Consider the following 11,936-nt stretch of genomic DNA (forward strand, 5'->3'; position numbering starts at 1 on the left):
CCAGTGTATGCATACTCCGGATCGTCCGTAATCATCACAATGTAGCCCTGCTTCGTGTGGCTATGAAAGACAGCTGTAGAGCCGAAAAATGAAATTGCTAACTTGTCCGTGGCACCCTACGACGCAAGCTTCAACAGCAGCCATGACGATGTTTCGAGACGGAAGGGCCCATGGTAAGATCGATGCCGTATGCTTAGAACATTTCGGCGGAAGGCAGCCGCAGCGCTTTTTTTTAATGTTAGGCTACTACCAGTTCACAGTGGTGTCCATGATACATGACGAGTCTTCTGACACTCACGAAAGGGCAGAAAGAAACGCGAGTCAATGTAGAAAGCCTCCGACAGCCCACGTTGTACAACCCGCTCAGATTTTTCTTGGCCACCACGAGGAGGCGCCACCCTATTTAAACCTCCAGCCCAAGGCTGTCCATTTCTTGCGATTGGTTGGTTGTACGACTTCTATTTCCATCGGAAGTGGGCGTCCTCTTCCCCGCCCTCAGCACGCGAGCTCACGCGGATGCGTAAGTGCGTGAGTGCGTGAACGGTTCTTTGCCTCGCGAGGCCAACACGGGTTTTGCGCAATAACTACAATTCGGCGCTCGTTACTTATTTCCGTGTGTTTTAGTCACTTTTAAAGGCATAATATTGTCCTTTGTCCTGGTGCAAATTATAAATTTAGAAATGTGTTGCTCGCGCTTTGGCCAGTAGAAAGATTTAGAGCATTCGGCTCACGACAGATGCACATTAGGTTCAGAAGTCGCAGTAGCCACCTGTGTCACGTGGGGATGTCACTAGCATGGCTTCGAATGCTGGCGGAGTGAGAGGCATACTTACTTGGTGCTGGGTTTCCAATGATCATAAAGGTTGGAGCCCCGTGTTGAGGCTTGCCATTGCACTTTGGTTTGCTGACGCACGCCACTTCCCCAAACCGGGGAAGGTGGGAGCATTCAATTTTTGGTAGTGGGGCTAGGCGTACGCGCCGGCCCCTGCCTGAAAAATGTCCAAAATCAGATCATCTATAAGGTTTTATATTGAGTGTTGTCCTTGCACTCCGGTTTGCAGCCGAAAGACTTTTTAGGCTCACGGCGCGTCGGCAGAGTTACCGCCGGACGCATGCCAGCCGGATAATGACAGAGATTGGCAGAATGATGAGTAATAACGACTTGTGATCACCCAAATATCTACCGACGACTTGTAACGACTACAATTGATTAAAAATGTCTGAAAATACTTAGTAATGAGTAGAAACGTTTAAATTAACTACTAGTACTACTATACTATACTAGGGTTTCGCCTTTTGCGCTTTAGGATGTATCTTGAAACCCTGTATTTTAAGGCGAAGGCCATTAATGCCTCATCGTAGTCGACAGAAGGTTGTCAGCTGAAGGTTATCAGCAGAGGTGTCACGCTTTTGAGAGCGATAGTTAACAATAAATTAATAAACCTTTTCTCCACCAGGAATCAAACCTTCATTCCTTGGATCCCCAGCCCACCGCTTTACCAACAGCGCTACGCCCCGGATCGTGAAATTCTCTTCATAATTCCCCTTGTCTACCGTGAGGATGATAGCGGGATTCCGCGTGACAGACACTGCGCCTTTCCTTTCCTGTAAACGAATTATAGAACGCCGGAGAACTTTGATGCGTTCAATGAAATGCAAATTGTGTTCGACAAGGGGCGCGTGATGTATCGTGACGACAGGTCATGACAGCACCAGGCAGGTGAAGGGTGGCTGTTCCTGGCCGTGCGGGGCTGGGGCGGTGGGTCGGCGCCAGCCACCGAATTTTTACCTGTTGTAGGCCGTCATTGCACCCGCCACCGCTTAAGTGGTGGACGACGGCTGTTGCGGCTCGCGTCTTTCTCTCCCTCTTCTTTTTCTTTCTTCTATACTTTCTTTTTCTGTCCGCACGAGGCAGCGGAGGTGGCTCAGCTACAGAGCCAGTAGCAGGCCCATGCATTTTCTTTTCCTCCTTCCTACAGCCGCCACAACAACAATTCATGCATATACGAAGTTGACCCCGCCGGCCAACCAATTAGATGTCCGTGCCGTGCATTTCGTTTGCCGCTTCCTCGGACGCCGAAGGGGGAGGAAGGAGGTGGTGAAAGGTGGCAGTTCCTGGCCCTGCATGCAGGGCTGGGACGGTAGGTCAACGCCGGCTGCGGTGGGGGCTAGCCATCCACTGAATTTTATCTGTTGTGGGCCGTCATTGCACCCGCCACTGATTCGGTGGTGGACGACGGCTGTTGTTGCGGCGCGCGTCTTCCTCTCCCTTCACATTCAACATTCCACATTACTAGAGGCACCCACACCATACACCTCCTGCTGCGCCAAATCAACCAGATCACCCATCTCATTCGTCGCATTTCTAGCCGCAATCATGGCCTCAAGGAAAAAAAAAACACTTTGACTTGTAGGCGCCCTTATCGTTAGTCGACTAACCTACCACCTCACCTACCACCAGATCGCCAAAACACAACTCAATACACTTAATGTCCTACACCGCTCAGCCGTTAAATCTGCCCTCCATTTACCTCGTCATACCAGCACGATTCGGTTGCTTCAATTAGGCATACATAACAAATGTTGAGGAGATAATAGAGGCGCACCTCTCCAGCCAACAACGTCGACTCCGCACAACACCTACAAGCACTCATCTCCTGCGCTTAATGGGCTACAATACCCCTGATCCCTCACCTCACACTCATATAGCCATCCCTCCGCATCTGCGGAGCCTCCTCGAGCTCAAACCCCTCCCAGGAAATATGGATCCCGAACACCACAAGGCCGTCGCGCAGCCCGTGCCTCATATTTTTCGAAACAGTACTCTACACGCCAGGACATCATCTACACTGATGCTTCCCACAGTCTGGACATTCCTCACATCTGAACGGCTGTGTTCACGGACATTCACCGCTCGACGTTCAATGCCGCCTCCATCCACTGCACTAGCATCGCCGAGGCCGAATGCTTGGCCATTACACTCGCTATTGCACACATCAGTCAGTTGCAGACTCAGCACACCACAATATGCACAGACTCCCAAACAGCATACCGATATCTCCTGCGAGGAACCCTGCCACACTCATCAGCTAAAATATTATCTACTCTACCTACCCCTCCCGATCCCATCACCATCACATGGGTTCCTGAGCACGAGGACATCCTCGGAAATGAGCGCGCTCCTGCGTTTGCCCGAGAACTAAGCTTCCGGGTGCCGGCGGATGGCCTCCCCAAACCTTCATTATACACACCGATCGAACCTCTTGACTGCACTAAAATTGTTCACTACTATCATCGTTGCCGTGCCACGTACCCGCCACCACATCACACGCTTTCTCACATCGACAGCACATACTGGCGACAACTCCAGACACATTCGTTCCCATCTCCTCAGTTTCCCCTCGTGTCCTATAAAACCAACATGTGTGGTCTTCGTGAAGCACAAGTCTAATATCCAAGTACTGAATCTGTGCATTTTCTGGTTGCTCAAAGATGAACTCAAGCCCCGGATGTGCTTTAGGGAATGGTGCCACAATGCTCTCAACCTTGCTCTCGGTGTAATCTTTATACGGCAGGCAAACCAAAAATTCACCGACATATCGAAATGCCTTAGCAACTCCAGCTTCATTCATGTGATTAAAACATGTCCTATTCCTTTCCTTTTTCCTTCCTTTTTCCTTTTTCCATTCATTTAATCATTCATTCATCCTTCATTTCATACCCTACGATGCCCTGAGGCAATAAATATCGACTGAAAAAAAAAAAGTGTTCTTTTACACTTGGCAAGGAATAGGTAACTCAATATAGGAGCAGTTGAAGATCCTATGCAAGTTACATCTTTTTGCTCCAAAACACTTCCCTCAAACTCAACATACAAGGATCGGAGGTAGAGCTTCAATAGACCTAAAAACCCGTCAGTGCTCATTACACTTAGAATTCTGAAAGTTCACTGCACCGTAGACATCTATTGCTTCTTCGACAGCGAGGATGGCCAAATGCTGTGGAATGTTGTAATACAGATCCTTTGCGTCAACAGAGAAACTCTTGATAGGCGGGGCCTGTTGAAAAAATCCAATCAGCTCATCTGAATTTCTCACCAACAAGGGGTCTTCTATTGCGAGACAATTCATGTACTTTTGGAGAAATGAAGCTTTGCAGTGCTGCCGTGTGAAACGGTCCTCCACGATGAGTCGGAAAGGGTTTCCCTCCTTGGTGTCCTGACAGCAAAGAATGGTGTCAGGGTCAGCTTCTTGATTCCCTTATTATCCTTGGTTAATGCTTCCTTGCCCACTTCTTGGAAAATATCAGCCGCTTGTTTACGGGCTAAATAAAGCTGTTTCCTGGAGATCTTTTCGACTCGAAGTTTTTTAAGATCCCTTCCTTCACCTTGGCCTGGTAATCATCTTTGTGCATGATGGCAAACTCTCCCGTCTTATCAGTGAGAATCACTTGCAGATCAATAGCTCTTTGTGGACTGGGCTCCCTTTTAGAACCTCGACCTTTTAAGAACGCAGAAGCAGCCTCCCCACCTTGGTACAGGCAAGCTTCCCTATCCTCTTCGTAGACTTTTGAGACCATCTTGTGAGCCATGCTCAAAATATCAGCAGCGTCAACCTTTCGTTGCACCGCATACTTAGGTCCATTATTTAAAACATCAAGAACATGCTTGGGAATAACCTGATCTGTGAGATTGGCACCCCCACTATTTCTCTCAGCAGGATCTCTTTCTTTCCTTGGAAGCTTATTCAAAGTATAATTCCACCACTGATCCGCAATTTGGTCTGCAACTTCAAGAAAGAACTTTGTCATACCTCTGATTGCTGAGGACCAAGGTAGGTGCTACACACATTCTCGATGGCGAGCTTGTACATCCGCACCTGGCGCCATGTCTCTGAGCGTAGAATCTTGCAGACCCTCCACGACGATCCTTGTGTTGGAGCCAAGCGTCCGAATACCGAAGTAAGGATCGAAGATGTCAGTCCTCTGTTCAGCCCATACGTCAAAGCACCAGTCCTCGTCTTTGCTTCTGCTATGTAGTCCATGAGAACACATACTTGGTGAAGTGGAGATAATGAATATATAGAAAGGCCCGATGTACGAAGCTTCACTTCTTGTGCTTGTGTTTCACGAAGACCACACATGTTGGTTTTATAGAACACGAGGGGCAAAAGGCCTTCTTCCATACGAGTCCGGTCATACTAAGTTGATTAAGCAGGGGCTGGCTGTCTCGTGTTTACGGCAGGCGCTGATCAAATCCTACCCGCACTTGATGGGCGACAGTGCACAACATGCAGATCGAGATGTTGAAACGAAGCGGATATCAGAGGAGCATGCTGATATCTGCGGCTGAAAGCTGTTTGAAGAATATGCGATCCCAAATAAGAGAACGCAAATAGACTGAAAAGAGAAGACAGGTTGTTGTCCTGCGCTACGTACATGGCATATCACACAGTATTAAGAAGATAGCCAGCCGATTCGAAATTAGGCTCGTGCTATCCGCACCAAACAAGTTAAAAAGTATGTGCAGGAAGGCGAATGAAACGAGAGAGACTAAGGAAGGATGCGGAGTACTACACAGGGAACGGTTTGTCAGATGTCGCACGGGTGTCGTGTACAAGATCCCCCTGGCATGTGGGAAGGCCTATGTGGGGCAAACAGGCCGATGCACCAATGAAAGGCTAAGGGAACACAGAAATTTGTGTGCCGCATTGTCTGCTCCAGGAAACCTGGCGACCCATTGCTCTCGTTGTAAAGCGGATGACGATCAACATGACTTGAGGGGCACCCATTGTGTACCAAGGTTCACCGAAACCAAGGTGCTGGCAGGCGCAAAAGGCAGTTTTAAAAGAGAGATTATTGAAGCATTCAAGATGATTTCGGGGAAAGAAGGGCAATGCGTGAGTGTTCCGTCGGTGACGGTCAACAGCAAGGAGGTGATACTTCTCCTTTTGGACAATACGACAAGACATTTGGACAATGTGACAATTAGTTAGACCTAATTGGTCATTATTTTCGTTTTATTTTCATTATTTTTGCGGAATATTTTGTTTACTTCTTCATATTGTAATCCCACGTTTTTTGTGATGCATTATCTTCTTCATACCACAAAAACAGGCAGTTGGTAGTGAGCGCATCATCTGTGTTAACGTCTTGGTTTAATTATCTTGTATGTGTATTGTACTCGCCAGTTAGGGCTGGAACAGGTGGGTCACCGCCGCTTGCGGCGGGGGCCAGCCTGCCACAGAATTTTTATCAGTTGTAGGCCGTCATTGCACCCGCCACCGTTTCGGTGGTGGACGACGGCTGTTGTTGCGGCGCGCGTCTTTCTCTTCCTCTTCCTTTTCTCTATTCTCTATTTTCTCTTCTGTCCGCACGAGGCAGCAGAGGCGACTGTGCCGGAGTACCCGGGTTCGAACCCGACCTCGGCGGCTGCGTTTCGATGGAGGCGAAACGAAGAGGCGTCGTGTGCTGTGCGATGTCAGCGCACGTTAAAGATCCCCAGGTGGTCGAAATTACTCCGTAGCCCTCCACTACGGCTCCTCTTTCTCTCTTTCCACTTTCACTCCCATCTTCCTCCCTTCCCTTGCGGCGCGGTTGCGGTGTCCACAGAAAAACAAGTGAGACAGTTACCGCGCCTTTCCCTTCCTATAAATAAATAAATCAGGCAGCAGAGGCAGCTCAGCTACAGAGCCAATAGCAGGTCCGTGCATTTTCTTTTCCTTCTTCCTACAGCCACAACAGGCAGCGGAGGTGGCTCAGCTACAGAGCCAGAAGCAGGCCCGTGCATTTTCTTTGCCTTCTTCCTTCAGTCGCAACAACAATGGAAGCCTGGATCGGACGCTGGGGGGGGGGGGGGGGGGTCAGCTTCGTATATAGCTTCGTATCGCCTGGTAAAGTCATGATCAGTCGTGACCTTATCGTGATGTCCCTGCTTGCCATGACGTCCCAGCTGATGACGTCATAGTCAGTCATATCTGGGTTTTATCTTCATCACAGTCTATATTACTAACTACCACTACCATTATCGATCACTATCTGCCACTAACTAGCGGTGGCGGTCTCCATGGCAATGATGCTAGACAAGGAGAACTAATGTACGTTTCTCACGTGCCCGGCGCAGCTGTCAGGATGATTGACCGCTATAGAGGGACAGGACGCCGGACGCGGTCGTATGAGGCACTAAAGTATTTCGCTTTAAATTGTAAATTGGTTTAAGGAGAAGGAAAGGCGCAGGTTTCGGTCACACACCTTAGTGAGCACCGCAACAATAGTGATTAGACGCACTATGCTGGAACCACGCCGTATGGGAAAGAAGATAGGACTGAAGAAATAAACAGAGGAGATGACAGAAGGGTTGCGAGAGGCTTTTGGCCGCCTGATGATACTCACTCGGATATCGCTCACTATACAGACGCCTTTGCGTTTTGCGTCCATCAAAACCCTGACTCTGTAATCGGATTTTAAGCCGGGTACTCCGTGCCGGTACGCAGTTAAGTCTTAACCACGGAGTCCCTGCGGCGGGTATGTGCGTCTTGCTTACTTGCTTGCTTGGGAAACGTTTTATTTCCTGTGAGGACAGGACGCAAGCCGGCGAACTTAGTGAACTTCGGCCTCAGTTGGTCAGCAGCCCCAATCCGGGTCGCCGCAACTGCCAGCCGCCTCCGAGCGCGACGGGCTAGGGCCTTTTCCCATATGACGAGCTAGGCCAACCGCTGCAGCTGTTCCGAGAATTTATTAAAGCCCGGCATCAACAGTTCGCACCTCCGGCGAAAAAACTGATTGATTTATAGGAAGGGAAAGGCGCGGTAACTGTCTCACTTGTTTTCTGTGGACACCTCAACCGCGCCGTAAGGAAAGGGAGGAAGGTGGGAGTGAAAGTGGAAAGAGAGAAAGAAGAACCGTAATGGAGGGCTACGGAGTAATTTCGACCACCTGGGGATCTTTAACGTGCGCTGACATCGCACAGCACACGGACGCCTCTTCGTTTCGCCTCCATCGAAACGCAGCCGCCGAGGTCGGGTTCGAACCCGGGTACTCCGGCACAGTAGTCGGGCGTCTTACCACTGCACCACCCCGACGGGGCTACCTCCGGTGAAGGGGTAGTCAAAGGCCGAAGAAAGTGCTCTGCGACAGCTGCAGACCAACAATTTCTGGTGTCCAGCTTGCTTGAGAAATGTTTTATTCCCTGTAATGAGAGGACGCAAGCCGGCGAGGTTGGTGAACGTCGGCCTCAGTTGGTCAGAAGCTCTAATCTGGGTAGCCGCAACTGCCAGCCGCATCGCGAGCGCGACGGGCTAGGGTCTTTAACCGATGTCAAGCTAGGCCGACCGCTTCAGCTGTTCCGAGAAATTGACTGCAAAGTTCGACATCAGCGGAACTCACCTCCGGTGAAGGGGCTGCCAAAAGCCGAAGAAAAGTTCTGCGACAGCTGCAGGCCAACACCTTATCGTGTCCGGCTTGCTTGAGAAACGTTTTATTTCCTATAATGAGAGGACGCAAGCCGGCGAATTTGGTGAACGTCGGCCTCAGTTGGTCAGCAGCCACAATCCGGGTCGCCGCAACTTCCAGCCGCCTCGCGAGCGCGACGGGCTAGGGCCTTTTTCCCAATGACGAGCTAGGCCGATCACTGCAGCTGTTCTGAGCGGCATCAACGGTACTCACCTCCGGTAAAGGGGCTGTCAAAGGCTGAAGAAAGCGTTCTGCGACAGCTGCAGACCAGCACTTTCTGGTGTCCGGCTCAAGCTGCAAGATACGACTCAAACGTGAAACCCGAGCGTCCCCATTGCGAAGAGAGTCGTTGCTCTTTATCCCACATGGTGTGGGCATGTCAATCTAGCCCCCACTAAAGACGCTTGGGAGGCCTTCCTCCGCAGGTACATCTTTCAGCAGTGTTTTTTGCGCCTGCGCCTTCGTTATCTAAACGACAAAATAGACTGAATCATAGCCTCCTAGCTAGTTTGAACTTCAATGCATTTTGCAGAAAATTTGATGTTTTAGCTAGCTTGGTTGGTTGATAAGGGGATTATCGTCCCTAAGTGGCTGAGCTCTAAAGAACGTCGCACTAGAAAGCTCCTGACAATTTCGGAAATCTGGAATTCACTTAAAGTGCGCTGGCATTGCAAAGTATATTGGCGCGTGCGTTTCACCTCCACCTAAACGCGGTCACCATAGCAGGGTCCGGGGCTAAATAAGGAACGCAAAGCACGTCTCTTGCGGCTTACACATCCAATCGCGACGCAATGGTGACCACACTGACTGTACAGCAATGAACACACAGGTTTAGCACTAAATACTCGTTTTAATGTGACCGCACATGATACGTCAGTAAATAGAAAAACGCGCTAAAGCTTTCGTTAACTAGAAAAGTAGCTATACCGAAATTAAACCACTAAGCACTAATAGTAGCAGTTCATGGGATCCAGGTGGCCCACATATTCTAGAAACAGCTGGTTTACAAGAAGCAATTCAGCCACCGTGAGTGGCCGAGACGCAGGCACTACGGCGAACCACAGGCTCGGAGAAATGCTGTCTCTGGGCGAAGCATGTAGCGGGCACTTGAGCACGGCGATTTGCAGGTTGGGCGCCGGTCCAGCGATAAAATACGACAAGGCGCCCAATGTGCATTTGGTCGTCCACTGGGACTCCGGCGGATGCAGTGGTGCTGTCTGAGTAGCCAGCCCTTGAAAGGAGCGGCGCCGGTTGCATGGCCGCCACCGCAAAACCTAATCTTGTAGTAACCTCGACTGTGTAAGAGTGTAGACTCGGCTTGTTCGACTCAGACTGAGCCAGCACCAGCTTTATCACCCGCGAAGTCTTGTTCCAAGATGCTGGGTGGTACACCGTCGTTGGGATGGAGGCAAGGCTTGCTCGACACTGAGTCAACACCACCTTCGTCGCCCTCAATGCCTTTGTGCGATGAGGCTTGCTGGTAGACGAGCCAGCCTTCCATGAACGCGTCAGCACCGGAGCACTCTATGCCAAGGCCACGTAGCAAGCGTTCCAGAATACACAGCCAAAGATAACAAGCCGTGTCACTCACTCCAATTTGTTGCTGTAGAAACTGTAACGAAACGTCCATGCTGCCACCCAGGTTCGATTTGTGCCAAAAAATTCTGCAGGAGCTGTGCTATTGCGTAAAGCAGGTCTGCTTCCTCGAGAGCGATACACATCGCGTTCGAGCGAGGTGTTGGTCCTTGGAAGAAGGAAAAGAAAATGCACGGGCCTGCTACAGCCTGGCTCTGTAGCTGAGCTGCCTCGTGCGGACAGTAGAGAAAATAGAGAAGAAAAGGAAGAGGGAGAGAAAGACACGCGCCGCAACAGCCGTCATCCACCCCTGAAGCGGTGGCGGGTACAATGACGGCCTTCAACAGATTAAATTCGGTGGCAGGCTAGCCACCGCCGCAAGCGGCGGTGACCTATCTATCCCAGCCCCATCAGGGCCAGGACCAGCCACCCTCCGTCCCTCAAGCCATATAGTAGACAGACCGCCTGGGGATCTTTAATGTGCACTGACATCTCACAGAACACAGACGTCCCTCCGTTTCGCCTCCATCAAAACGCAGTCGCCGGCAGAGCGTAAAAAGCGGAGCACAGCAGCAGAAAGCGAGAATGAGAGTAAGCAGGCGAAGAGAGCAGCGGAGACGCCCGAGCAGAGAAAGGAACTGTCCTCGTCTCCCAGCGCTGTGATTCCATGATGTTCGAAGATATACTTTTCCCGGTTGGCATTCCAACTGCACAAGTAAAAGAGAAATTACGCTGTAGGCTACTCATTAATTTTGTTATTCTGTTTATAAATTTTGATGCAAAGTCCTTCTCTGCTGTGCAAGATCAGTTTTTAGGCTCTCTGTATCTGTTCTCGCTGCTGAATCTGATGATTACATGACTTACCACTGTTACACTGATGCGTGTTGTCTAGCTTAGCCTAAGTTTTCGCGCGGCGTTTAACATACTTACCTGGTGCTGAGTCTCCGATGATCAGGATGGTCGGGGCTCCGTATTGAGGCCTGCCATTGCACTCGGGCTGGCTGAAGTACGCCTCTTCCCCGAACTGGGGAGGCTGGAGCATGTAATTTTTGGTAGTGGGGCTCGGCGTTCGCGCCTGCCCCTCCAACATTATAATAAAAAAAAGCAGTACATTTAGTGGGTGACTCTATTTGAGAGAGATAAAACACAGTCCAAAGAGCACCTATCATCGGCCCAATACTGTAGCGGGAAATTCAGCGAATTTTTGCTGCCCACAGCTGTCTCTGCCGATTGAAGGCGCCCAGGGGGGTTATTTATTGCTTCATTGGTTCCAGGAATTGACCTCGGCAGCTCCCACTCGTTAATGTAAGCGCCATGGGTATTTCTGCCTTTCGCTCCCTCGTTTGCCTCTAGGGGACAAATGTAACGAGGCACCTATCTGACCTTACCCGACACAACCTTGTGAGGGCATGCCACTGCGTCCTCCTGACTAGCATAGAACTCCGTCATGCGCCACCTCCCCCTTCAGCCGGCCCCTCCACGGTCTTGAGCTCATTTCTCTCCCTTCTTGCTGATCCTTACGCGGGACCTAATTTGCCGTGCTTTGTTCTTGCTTTCGAAGCACCCTATCGGACGCACGTCGTTCTGTTTACACGCAGAACAAAGATGCATTTCAGTAAAAACAATTTTGAAAGGAATTTATCAAGTTTTGCTTTGAAATTTTTCCCTAAAGTAATTCATTATATAATTACTGGACCAGAAATGCAATTCATTACATTGCCAATTACCAGAAAAACTATTTCAGTAATTCAATTACTGCCATTTCTGATTATAACCAGATTTAAATAGGGTTTCCCGAGTGCTTTAACGCCCACGCCTAGCGCTGAAACGATCCGCATGATTATAACTCGTGTACCGCAAAAGTACACTTCTCTACTCTCTCCTACTCTTCGCGCTCCAACCCCCAAGGTCAA

General features: G+C 49.9%; 2 non-coding genes across 2 annotated transcripts; both read left to right on the top strand.

Moving 5' to 3' along the window:
- Positions 1-825: 825 nt before the first annotated feature.
- Positions 826-988, top strand: LOC146198950 (U1 spliceosomal RNA). Its single transcript, XR_014705371.1, has one exon. It is a non-coding gene; the product is annotated as a U1 spliceosomal RNA (small nuclear RNA).
- A 9,957-nt stretch (positions 989-10,945) lies between these two features.
- On the top strand, positions 10,946-11,107 carry LOC146198951 (U1 spliceosomal RNA). Its single transcript, XR_014705370.1, has one exon. It is a non-coding gene; the product is annotated as a U1 spliceosomal RNA (small nuclear RNA).
- The last annotated feature ends 829 nt before the right edge of the window (positions 11,108-11,936 follow it).

This window comes from Amblyomma maculatum, chromosome 2 (assembly GCF_055883805.1).
Source record: "Amblyomma maculatum isolate TAMU_Amacu chromosome 2, ASM5588380v1, whole genome shotgun sequence".
NCBI lineage: Eukaryota > Metazoa > Arthropoda > Arachnida > Ixodida > Ixodidae > Amblyomma > Amblyomma maculatum.